General features: G+C 43.1%; 1 pseudogene; it reads right to left on the bottom strand.

Annotated features, from left to right (window-relative positions):
• Positions 1-6,577: 6,577 nt before the first annotated feature.
• On the bottom strand, positions 6,578-7,663 carry LOC127205509 (39S ribosomal protein L27, mitochondrial-like; annotated as a pseudogene).
• Between the last annotated feature and the right edge of the window lie 3,127 nt (positions 7,664-10,790).

Genomic DNA, 10,790 nt, shown 5'->3' on the forward strand with positions numbered 1-10,790 from the left:
TTTTTAAGTTTTTCCTTACACACTTCAACATCTTAAATCCTCTGTAAGAGTCACAGAGTGTACCAGCCTAAGCTCAGGCTCCTGTGTGCTCAGTGAGGGCTTACAGTTAGGGCGTAGGAAGACAGCGGGCAGTCAGGCTCACTGCTCCTGCAGACACTCTGGGTTCAGCTCCTGATGCCCACGGCCCTCTGTGATCAGCTCCAGGGGATCCAGTGCCCTCTGCTGCCCCTACAGCATCTGCATGCATCTGGCGCGCATAAACTCATGCAGGCACATGTACATACACAGAAATAGCACATTAAAATATTAAAATTAGTGCTGAGCATGGTAATGCAAAATGTAACTTTTTTTTTAACAAGCAGAAGCTGGGCATTGTGGTGCACACCTTTAATCCCAGAGAGGCAGGTATGTCTCTGTGCTTTCAAGGCCAGCCTGGTCTACTTAATGAGCTCCCAGACAGCTAGGACTACACAGAGAGCCCCGACTAAAAAAGAACAGCAAGTGGAATAGTTATCAAACTCAAAACATTTTCTTTTCTTATTGCTCCCTTTCTATATTGTGTAGCTTTGGGGAGAATAAAGTTTTGTTTAAAACCAGTTAGCTACTTAAAAATCATGTGGCAACTTAGAATATTTTGTATTGTACATCAAGAGAGAGTCTTTAACCGAGTCTTAAAAGTGTTTCTGCTCACATAAAATAAATTCTGGTTTTTGCTCATTTATTTATTCTGTTCGTCATTGGTGGCACCAGTTTCATCCCACACTTTTCTCATCCCTACCTACTTAGTGTTTGTCTTTCCCAGATAGACAGCTCCCATCCTTTGACTATAGTTCCTTAAAAACTATAAAAGTTTTATATAAGTTATATTGGCATGTGAATTTTATTCTGCTTATTACTTTTATTTTTATAAAATTGGGTTTTCAAAACCTACTGGTGTGCTTTTTGGCTCTCAGTGCTCCTCCTACGCTGTGTCCGCCTTTCGTGGCGCCCCTTGCTGTCTAGTCATAAGTGCTGTCGCCCGTCCCTCCAGCTTCTGCAGACCTGTCATCCTGTGAGCTTGCCTGGTCACTTCTTGGATTTACTTGTCTCAGAGTAAGTGATGTAGGTTTTTCACATGAGCATATTTAGTGTAGAAGCTACGCTAAGCCTGTATTCTCTGGGAAGGTTGTTCGGTTTCCCATCCACCAGCAAAATATGAGCATTTCTGTCTCTTAACAGTTTCTTAGCACTTCATCTTTTTATTTTGTTAATCTGATGCATGTAAGTTGTTGTTAATCTGCATTGTCTGATTTTTTTATTATTATTATTTTTTTATCTGCATTGTTGTTTTACCTGCGTGTGAGTGTCAGATCTTGAAGTTACAGACAGTTGTGAGCTGACATGTGGGTGCTAGGAATTGAAGCAGGGTCCTCTAGAACAGCAGTCAGTGCTTTCAACTGCTGAGCCATCTCTCCATCCCAGTAAGACTTTCAGAAGAGCTTTCCATGAGACAGTTATCACAACAAAGCTTTAGATGCGGCTACATCAAACTCCTTTGTGCCTGTGACCTTTACTGAAAGGACGGGTTACCGAAAGCATGGGTTTGTTTGGTTGTTTTGTTTGTTTGGTTGGTTGGTTTTGGTGTTTGGGTTTTGTTTCATTTTGTTTTTGAGACAGGTGTGTGCCACCATGCCCAGCAAAAGCCAGGACAAGGGCCTGAGGAGGAGGGGTTTGTAATAAGCATAAAGATGGGTTCTGTGAACTGAGAGTGTAAAGTACACAGGACCTCTTTCAGAAGGATTGGTTCTAGTCACTGAGAGACAAAGCTCAGGATTGGGGCCTAAACAGTGCTCAGAATTTTAGCAAAAGACCACCAAGTTGTTAGACAGCATCCACTCCAGCCCTCCGGGTGAACAGCCACCAGTCATTTTCTTCTGAAGAAAAAGCCTGCATATTTACCAATTTTTGGTTTTTTAATGTTTTCTGAAAGCTGTGCCCCCTCCAGGTTCAGTGTTTGGAAAGTGTCAGTTCATCATGGCAGCAGAGCAGGTCCCATCCAGAAAGCAGGGAGACCACAGGACAGGGAAGGGCAAACAAACAGCCCAAGGACATGCCCAATTACCTGCCTGCACCTGCTCACACTAATACTGTCCATCACAAGTCCATCAAAGGATTAACCCACTTACTCGATCAGAGAGCTCAAAATATAATCATCTGGAGTTGTCGTCTCCAAACCCAGAGTGTGCTTTACCAACCCAGGCATTTATCAGTCCAGTTGCTAACAATATTATCCATCACAGGGGAAAATATACTATTTTCAGTCATTCTAGCTTTCCGTTTGTGGACTGTACTTACGGTTTGCTCACTTTTCAGTATAAGGTACTGTGTACATTTTAATATCATTTGCCTGTCAAGTTGAGAAGTTGAAGATAACTTAGTCTTGTCATTAATTCTTATCTTTGGTATTTTTAATACAATGGAAATTCACCCTAGTTGTTTTTTCACATCTTCCTTTTTTTTTTTTTTTTGTTATTTTTATACACACAACGCACATACACGTCTTTAATGGAATTGAATTTCTTAGCTGTAGTGTGAGGTTTGAATCCAGCTTAAGTCCTCTGCTCATTAACCAAACCCTTTCTTTCTCCTTTTATTTATAAGAGAAGAAGAAAAAAAAAAATGAGGCATAGTGGTACAATGCTATAATCCTAGCACTTGGAAGGTAGAGTTGGGAAGATCAACAGTTCAAAATCATCCTCTGCTATGGAGTGAGTTGGAGGACAGTCTGGCCTGCATGAGTCCCTGTCTCAAAAGGCAGCGGTATCAGCACACATGTTACTTTGTAGGAAGCTAAAACTTAACCTCATTAAGATACTTGATTCCATTTTACATTGTAAATCTTTTCTTAACTGGATGCTCTCTTTTTAATTATTTATTTACGTTGGTGTTCGGCCTCCATGTATGTGTGTGAGAGGGTGTCAGATCACCTGGGACTGGAATTACAGACAGTTGTGAGCTGCCATGTGAGTGCTGGGATTTGAACCCGAGTCCTTTGGAAAGCAGCCAGTGCTCTTAACCACTGAGCCATATCTCTAGCCCTAGTTTGTTTTAACTTCATGTTTGCTGTAGCGAGGAGGCTTACCTAAAGGATGTTCCCTCTGTCGTGCCGTTTTCTAAGGCACTGTACCTTTCTGTAAGCCTAAATGCCCATGTGCCTGTTGTGTTGTGAGTGTTTTCTTGGTATACTGAGTAGAATTGTAACAGCTTCCCTAACAGTGTCTACTAAACAACACAGTTTTCCTCATTTCACTATGAACCAAATCCTCTTATATGTGAAAATACTCTATCAGTGTTTGTGACTCCTCCTCACCCAGGACAGTGCTTTTTTTGTCTGTGCACACACTGTATATACAAGGCCATGCACACGCGGTCAGAAAACAACCTCAAGTGTGCTCCTCAGCTTCCTCCTCATTTTTTCCCACTCTGTATGCCAGGCTACCTAGCCTGCAAGCTTCCGGGGGATTCTCCTATCTTCCCCCTCCATCTCCCTGAAGGAATGCTGGGGTTACAGGGACATGTACACCCAGCTCTCCATAGGCGCTGGGGATTCAAAATTAGGTTCTCAGCTTGCATGGCAAGCACTTTACCCACTGAGCTATTTCCCCAGCTGACAAAATTGTCTTAACCCAACTTGGCAGCGTGTCTTCTTGTCTGGTAGAGAAATAACTTATCCGTGAATTACTGTTAGAAATAACTACTCAGAGAATTCTATTCTTCTGTATCAGTTTAAGCATCAGTTTATCAATTCCCTAAAACAAACTGGTGAGACTCCTATTGGAATTGCATTGAATCTGTAGATGGATTTAGAAAGAATTGACATACTTATCTTCAGTCCTTACCCTGCTTACCCCCTTTGTTGGTCTGGACAGGTTTGTTAGTCTCTATTTCATAGTAATTGTAATAAGCAGGACTTTTTATCGTCTTCCTACTCGAGAGTCTAAAGCTGCTCAATGAAATGCCATGCTTGCCATGAGCTTTTTAATAGTTAGTCTTTGTCAGAAATCCCCTCTAGTTGCTAATTTAAATCTTTGTTTCCTTAGGTGGTCTAGTTTTCCACATTTGATAACGGTAATATAATGAACGATAGTTATTTACTGATACTAGCCAGTAGCTATGGTGCATGCTTGAAATCCCAGGACTCAAGAAGATGAGGTAAGAGCAGTGCTGTGTTCAAAGCCAGCCTCCGCTTAATAATAAGAACGTCTGAAAAAGCCAAAGCGAGTGGATAGACATTGATTTGTTGATACTAACCATTTTTGCATTGTTATTTGATACCATTTTAAGTGAGATGATTTAATCAGGTATGTATGATATAAATGAGTGTGCAATTATAAAGTGAGGCACGAAGAAGCCTGGCCACATACAGAAAGTCCAGTGTTGGCACCGCCCAGAGGAAACCCCAGGCCTGAAGCACTAGGTCACAGTCTGACTTCACTTTTTCCCATAATTTGCAAGTACCTTTTCTGGGAAAGTGTTTGGCAAGCCCTTGAGCAAATCTTGAGAGACAGAGGACCGTCCATTATAAGTGCCTTTTGAAAAAGACTTCCGGCTGCTGCCTGTAATAGAGAGGAACACTGGGCTGTGCTAGGATGCAAGGAGGACTGGGGTCCGAGGCTGAGACAACTGAACCATCCCTCGGACAGAGCATTTATTAGAGCAGGACAGAGTTTGGTTTGAAGTAAAGGGCTTCAGCCACCCAGGTCCCTAAGGTCCCTAGTGAGAGAGTAAGTTGCAAGGAGGTAGTTTGCTGTGTGGAAATGGGTCCATGGTCAGCTGACACGACCTAGCTAGACTAAGAGACACTATTTACTTGTACTTTTGGCTGCCTCGGGACATTCTAGATAAGGAGAGTCTGGAACAATGAGCCTACTTAGTGACAAAGATCACTTGTCCTGCCTGTAGCCTTTCTCTTTAAGGCCTTGCCGTCAGGAAGAGCCTGTTTCGGATAGCTGGCTATGTGACATGACAGGCTGTTAAGTAAACTTTTCTCCTTTTAAGCTCTCTGTAGCATGCACTAGGAGTAGATCAGAGAGAAATACTTCCGAGTTCGCAAATGGTCCATGGAGTGGTGCTTGAAGGAAAGAGCACAGACTTTGATCAGCACATGCTCCTGCAAACCAAATACAGGAAACACTGAGGCTCACCCGAGCTCCGCAGGCTAAGATGCAGCACAGCAGTGGATGGGGAGCCGGGACCGTCCTCATACGTCCGTGTCCTCTGCACGGGTTCCAGCGGCTTACTCTGATGCACGGCTAGCCTGGCTCTGAGCCATTCACTCCAAGGTCCTTTGATCTCTCCTCTTTCTGTACTCCAGACTTGCCTCCTTGAATTTCTCCCTACTGTCCTGATCAGACAAAACATGTTTTCTAGAAGTGCTGGAAACCTTGCTGCATGGTGGGGTGAAGTGAGACCTTGAACTTGAATGTCTTAAAATGTGTGTGATTCTAGTTTGAATATTGACTTCCACGTTGATTTTGCTGTATTGGAACTATGACGGAGCGTCTCCGTTTCCTCCGGCTTCTGTTGTGCTCACTGAGTGATCTGTCTGAAGCTGTCCTGATTCTTGTTTGTTGTTCTTTCTCTTTAAAAGCTTGCAGGGTCGTCTTTGGCTGCGTCATTTGTAAAGTTTGCAGTGTCCCTTTAATTGGAAGTTGATATCCTTCAGATCTAGAAATTCATTTCTCCCCTCCGAGCATCTTTTTCTTTTTCTTCTTCTTCTTCTTCTTTTTTTTGTTTTGTTTTGTTTTGTTTGTTTGTTTTTTGTTGTTGTTGTTTTTTGTTGTTGTTTTTGTTTTGTTTTGTTTTTTCAAGACAGGATTTCTCTGTGTAGCCTTGGCTGTCCTGGACTCACTTTGTAGACCAGGCTGGCCTCGAACTCACAGCGATCCGCCTGCCTCTGCCTCCTGAGTGCTGGGATTACAGGCGTGCACCACCATGCCCAGCCCTTTTTTTTTTCTTATAACACCTTTTGCTAGTCTAGCATATCCTCTTTTGTCTGTCAATAATTGTGAATTATTTTGCTCAGTTTTTATTTCCCTAAATGTCATTTTCCCCTGTAAGTTATTTGTGACTTTCACAGTGAGTGATATATCCTGCTGACCTTAATTGCTGCTAAAGTTTAAGAGACTGGGCAGCTGGTTGAAGGCTTTTTGCATACAGGTAGAACATGCTGGCTATGAACTTAGTGCTAAATCTAATTTGGAAGGCATAGTGTAGACCTTGATAATATTTCCTTTAATTTATCTATCCAGCCTTAGACAGTGACCTACCAGACTTACAGACCAACCAGGACATTAGGCCAAAGAGTCTTTTTTTTTTTTTTTTTTTTTTTTAATTTGGGTTTTCAAGACAGGGTTTCTCTATATAGCCTTGGCTGTCCTAGCCAATTGGCTTTATTGATGCTCGTGCCACAAAGGGTTTCCAGCAGTCACAGCACAAAGACTCCTACAGAGTCACCACCCAGTTGGCCTCTTCTGTGGAGACCCTGACCTTTGACCTCCGCTCTCACTAGCTCCTGGGACCTGGGCTCTGCAGGACTTCAAAGCATAGCCACCAGTTTGAAGGTGCCCTCGGGCTTGGCGGAAACCACGTGGATGAAAATCTTGTAGAGTACAGCGCCCCGAGCAGACTGGTGACCAGATCCACAGCCTCCAAGTTCTGGGATTGGGCACGTAGACCGCTTTGGTATAGCAGACTATTCCCCTCCTCCAGGGCGTAAAGATACTTGTTCTTCCCAAGTCCCACATGGGCGCCTGGGTACCATCTAAACTGACGCTGAGTCCCAAGGGTGCTGCCAGCGTGAACATAGTGGCCTTCCATAGCATTCGCCTCGTGACTTCCCACCAAGGCTCTTAGAGCTGCCGCCGTCTTCTTAGATGCACATCTGACAGTGAGAGCCGCAGGTGCCGTGGGGGCTCAGCAGTGCTGCTGCCTGTGTAATCAGCGAAAGAACAGCCAGCCAGTGCCATGTTTGCTTCCCAGGAAGTCCTTTACATACCGATAGGCAGATACTCTTCATAAGAAGAAAGAAGCACTAGAAAATACTTCTATGTGGAAACATGGAAGAACTAGTTTAGGTTAAATCGTGGTGGCTTGGACTTAATGCTTTTCAGTTTGTCTTTATCGTTGCTTGTGGCTTTGGTTTTGTTTTGTCAATTTACTGTTGCAAAGAGGAATCCCAGAGTGCTGGGATTCCAGGCATGCGCCACCATGCCCAGCTTATTCTGGATAATTTTCAAATGTGTGTTTTCCTGCTTGCACAGCTGTGTCTTATCTACCATTTCTTCGCTGAAGTTTTTTAATTTACATAATTTTTATTTTTAATAATTAAATTTTACTCATTATATCTAGAATTTGTCCTTTTAGCCTCCCATTCATTCCTGGTAGTTTATTACCCCCTTTACTTAGCACACCTTGAAGGACCTCAGCACTTGCAACTCTCAGGAGGAAAATTGTGTTTTTTCACTGACTCGCAGGGTCCGCCTCTTTACGAGCTCGCAGCGATCTGTATGAGCACCCTGATGTTAATTTATGTGAATTCTGCGCTGTGTGAAACTGAACTCCACACAGGCCTTACCTCACCTCTGTTGGTAGGTAGGTATTGATAGTGTTGGGGCGCTGCCATTTTGGAACTCCTCTATGAAGGTCTTGTACAGGAGTGGAAACCCAGAAAGCCCTTCTTCCTCGCTCTGCTCACAGCTCACAGCCCAGCCCCAATGGTGAGGCTACTTAGAAGTGTGTCTGCCCTCACTCCATCCTCCCCACCTCCCAGCCTCTCAGTCTCCACTCAGGGTCCTGATTGCCTGTGCTCCCCTCTCCCATCTCCTGTAAGGCCATCAGGTCTCTTAGTGTGTGTCAGCCAGAAGCAGAACTTCCAATTTCCAGACTTTAGTATGCAATAACTTTTAAGTTTTACCTTGTGGGAAATCATTTATAGTGGGTTTGCTTCTTTGGGTTGTTTAAGGTTTTTAAATTATAGAAATATTTAGTTTCCAAAAACTAGTCCTTAGAAACTGAGAAACATGCTCTTAGGATACAAGAAAAACAGGAACTAAAAGATACTAATGCTAGAAAATAGGGATATAATTCTAGGGGAAAATGGTGTTAGCAAACACATTTTTATCACAAATCTTACATAGCCTTAAATGGAAATTAGCATTTGAAAATGTGTGCCTTAAGACCTGGGAGACTTCCTAAATACTTTATAGCTCATCAGAGAAAAGGGAAATACTTTTATAATGTGTGGGTCATGTATATTTTGAATTTATAGTAATGTTCTTTGAAAACTAGTCAGCCATGCATGATAACATGAGAACTAAATCATAAGTTCATTGGAAAAACACACCTCAACCATTGTATTAAATAGTTTTGTATGTTTTTCCACTTGTACTTCCGTGTGTTTTTCCACAGAAACCTTGAATAACCAACAAGCAGTTGGCAGTAGTGAGATAGTGCAGAAGTTAGGACGCTTTCAGTACACACCAGGTGTCCTGAGTTCAGTCCCCACAACCTATGTGAAGCTGACAGACACACACACACACGCGCGCGCGCGCGCGTGCACACACACACACACACACACACACTTAAAAGAAAGAACAGCACTGGAGATGTGGCTTCGGTCACAAAGCCCCAGGCTCAACATGGAGCACTGTGTAAACAGGTGAGGTGGCACATCTGTCTGTAATTGCAGCACTGGGAATTGGAGGCAGAAGAATTAGAAGTTCAAGATCATCCTTATCTGCATAGTACATTGTTAATACAAATGGCCAAAAAGTCTTCCTTCCCCAAGTTTTTAAGTACTATAAATATTTACTTTCTAATACCTAGTCCTTAATTTAAAATTGACATTATTCCATATGTTGAAAATGGATCAAGATCTTTGGGGTTTGTTTGTTTGTTTGTTTGTTTGTTTGAATGGAAGATGAGAAGATTAAGATGTTTGGTAAATTAATAAAAGTTATTGTATGAGACCTGATAGGCTGTGGTCAGACAGCGGGGGAAGAGGACCCTACCTATCAGAGGTCTAGGGGAGGGGAACAGGGCAGAAAAGGGAGGGAGGGTGAGAACAGGGTTTACATTTGGGATGTAATGTGAATTAAATTATAATAAAGTTATCGTAAACATCCAATTGAGTCTGGTTTTTTTTTACCTTGAATAATTACATTTTCAAGTGCAGAATATTTCACTTCTAATTGGTTTTTTTTTTTTTTTTTATGCTTCAAAAAATAAAAATAAAATAAAATGCTTCATCAAGAGAAGCGTATGATGGTACATGCCTTTGATCCCAGCACTCGGGAGACAGAGGCAGGCAGATCGCTGTGAGTTCGAGGCCAGCCTGGTCTACCAAAGTGAGTCCAAGATCAGCCAAGGCTACACAGAGAAACCCTGCCTCAAAAAACCAAAGGAAAAAAAAAAGAAAAGAAAAATGCTATGTCAAACCACTATTTGGATTCCAGCTTTGCTGTTTTACCCCCTAACCCCACTTTCCTCATCTATAAAGTAGGGATAAGAATCGTACTTCGTGGGTTCTTGAGAAGACTAAAGGCTTCTTTGTATTATATGCTTAGCTGAGTACTGAGCATAAGCTTTTCCAGCTTATTTTTTAACATTTTATTTTATGTGCATGCTTAGTGCCCACCAAGGTCAAAAGAGGACAGCAGATCACCTGGAGTTTCAGATGGTTGTGAGCCACTTACATGGGCTGGGGATCAAACCCACAGCTAGTGCTCGTGACCACGGAGCCATCTCCCCAGCTCTGGAACATTCGTTCCAGGACCAGTCAAGTTCCTTCTTAGTCTCGTGCTTCACTGTAGTTTACAAAGATTGCAGAGACTCCACCCAGAGAAGCAGGTAGGCTAACCGCAGGTCTTCAGCTCTGCCTCAGCTCTGCCTCAGCTCCTCCAAAGCCAGTCCCCCAGGCTTATCCCCAGCTCTGTAGCCGACCACCTGGCATGGCCTCACCTCACTCTCTGCTCCCATTCCCGGGGCACTAAACAAATCTTGGTGGAGTACCCTACTTTCTTCTCTCCTGTGGACCCTCCTTGGTCCCCCTCCAGCTCATCCCTACCCCTAAGTGTAGCTCCCAATTCCTAGGAACACACTTTACCTGGAACCCCCAGTAGCCAACCTATTAGGATCCCAGAAGACTTTCCTATCAGGAAACACAGTCACCACACTCTCCTAAGAACCAGAGGGTAACAAACACCAAGGAACAAAACACACACCCAACAAAGACACAACTAGATATCAGCACCTAGAATTACAGTCTTCCTAAAACCAGATGTCCAGACGCCAGGGTAAGAAACACAATTAACAGCCAGGACAGTATGGCCAAATGGGCCTAACATATTCATAGAGCGTTTCACCCACACACAAAGAATATACCTTTCAGCACCTAGTAGAACTTTCTCCAAAGTTGACTACATACTTGGACATAAAGATCAGCAGATAGGCCAGGCGGTGGTGGCGCACGCCTTTAATGCCAGCACTCGGGAGGCAGAGGCAGGTGGATCGCCGTGAGTTCGAAGCCAGCCTGGACTACAGAGCGAGTTCCAGGACAGCCAGAGCTGTTATCCAGGACTGCCAAGGCTACACAAGAAACCCTGTCTTGATAAACCAAATAAATAAATTAATTAAATAATAGGGTACATATCTAAACAAAATTATTAAAAAGATGAACTTCATATGGTCAAGGAACACTTGAAGTGTTCCACACCCCTAGCCATCAAGGATATTTAAATCGAAACAACTTT

This window comes from Acomys russatus, chromosome 22 (assembly GCF_903995435.1).
Source record: "Acomys russatus chromosome 22, mAcoRus1.1, whole genome shotgun sequence".
Taxonomy (NCBI): domain Eukaryota; kingdom Metazoa; phylum Chordata; class Mammalia; order Rodentia; family Muridae; genus Acomys; species Acomys russatus.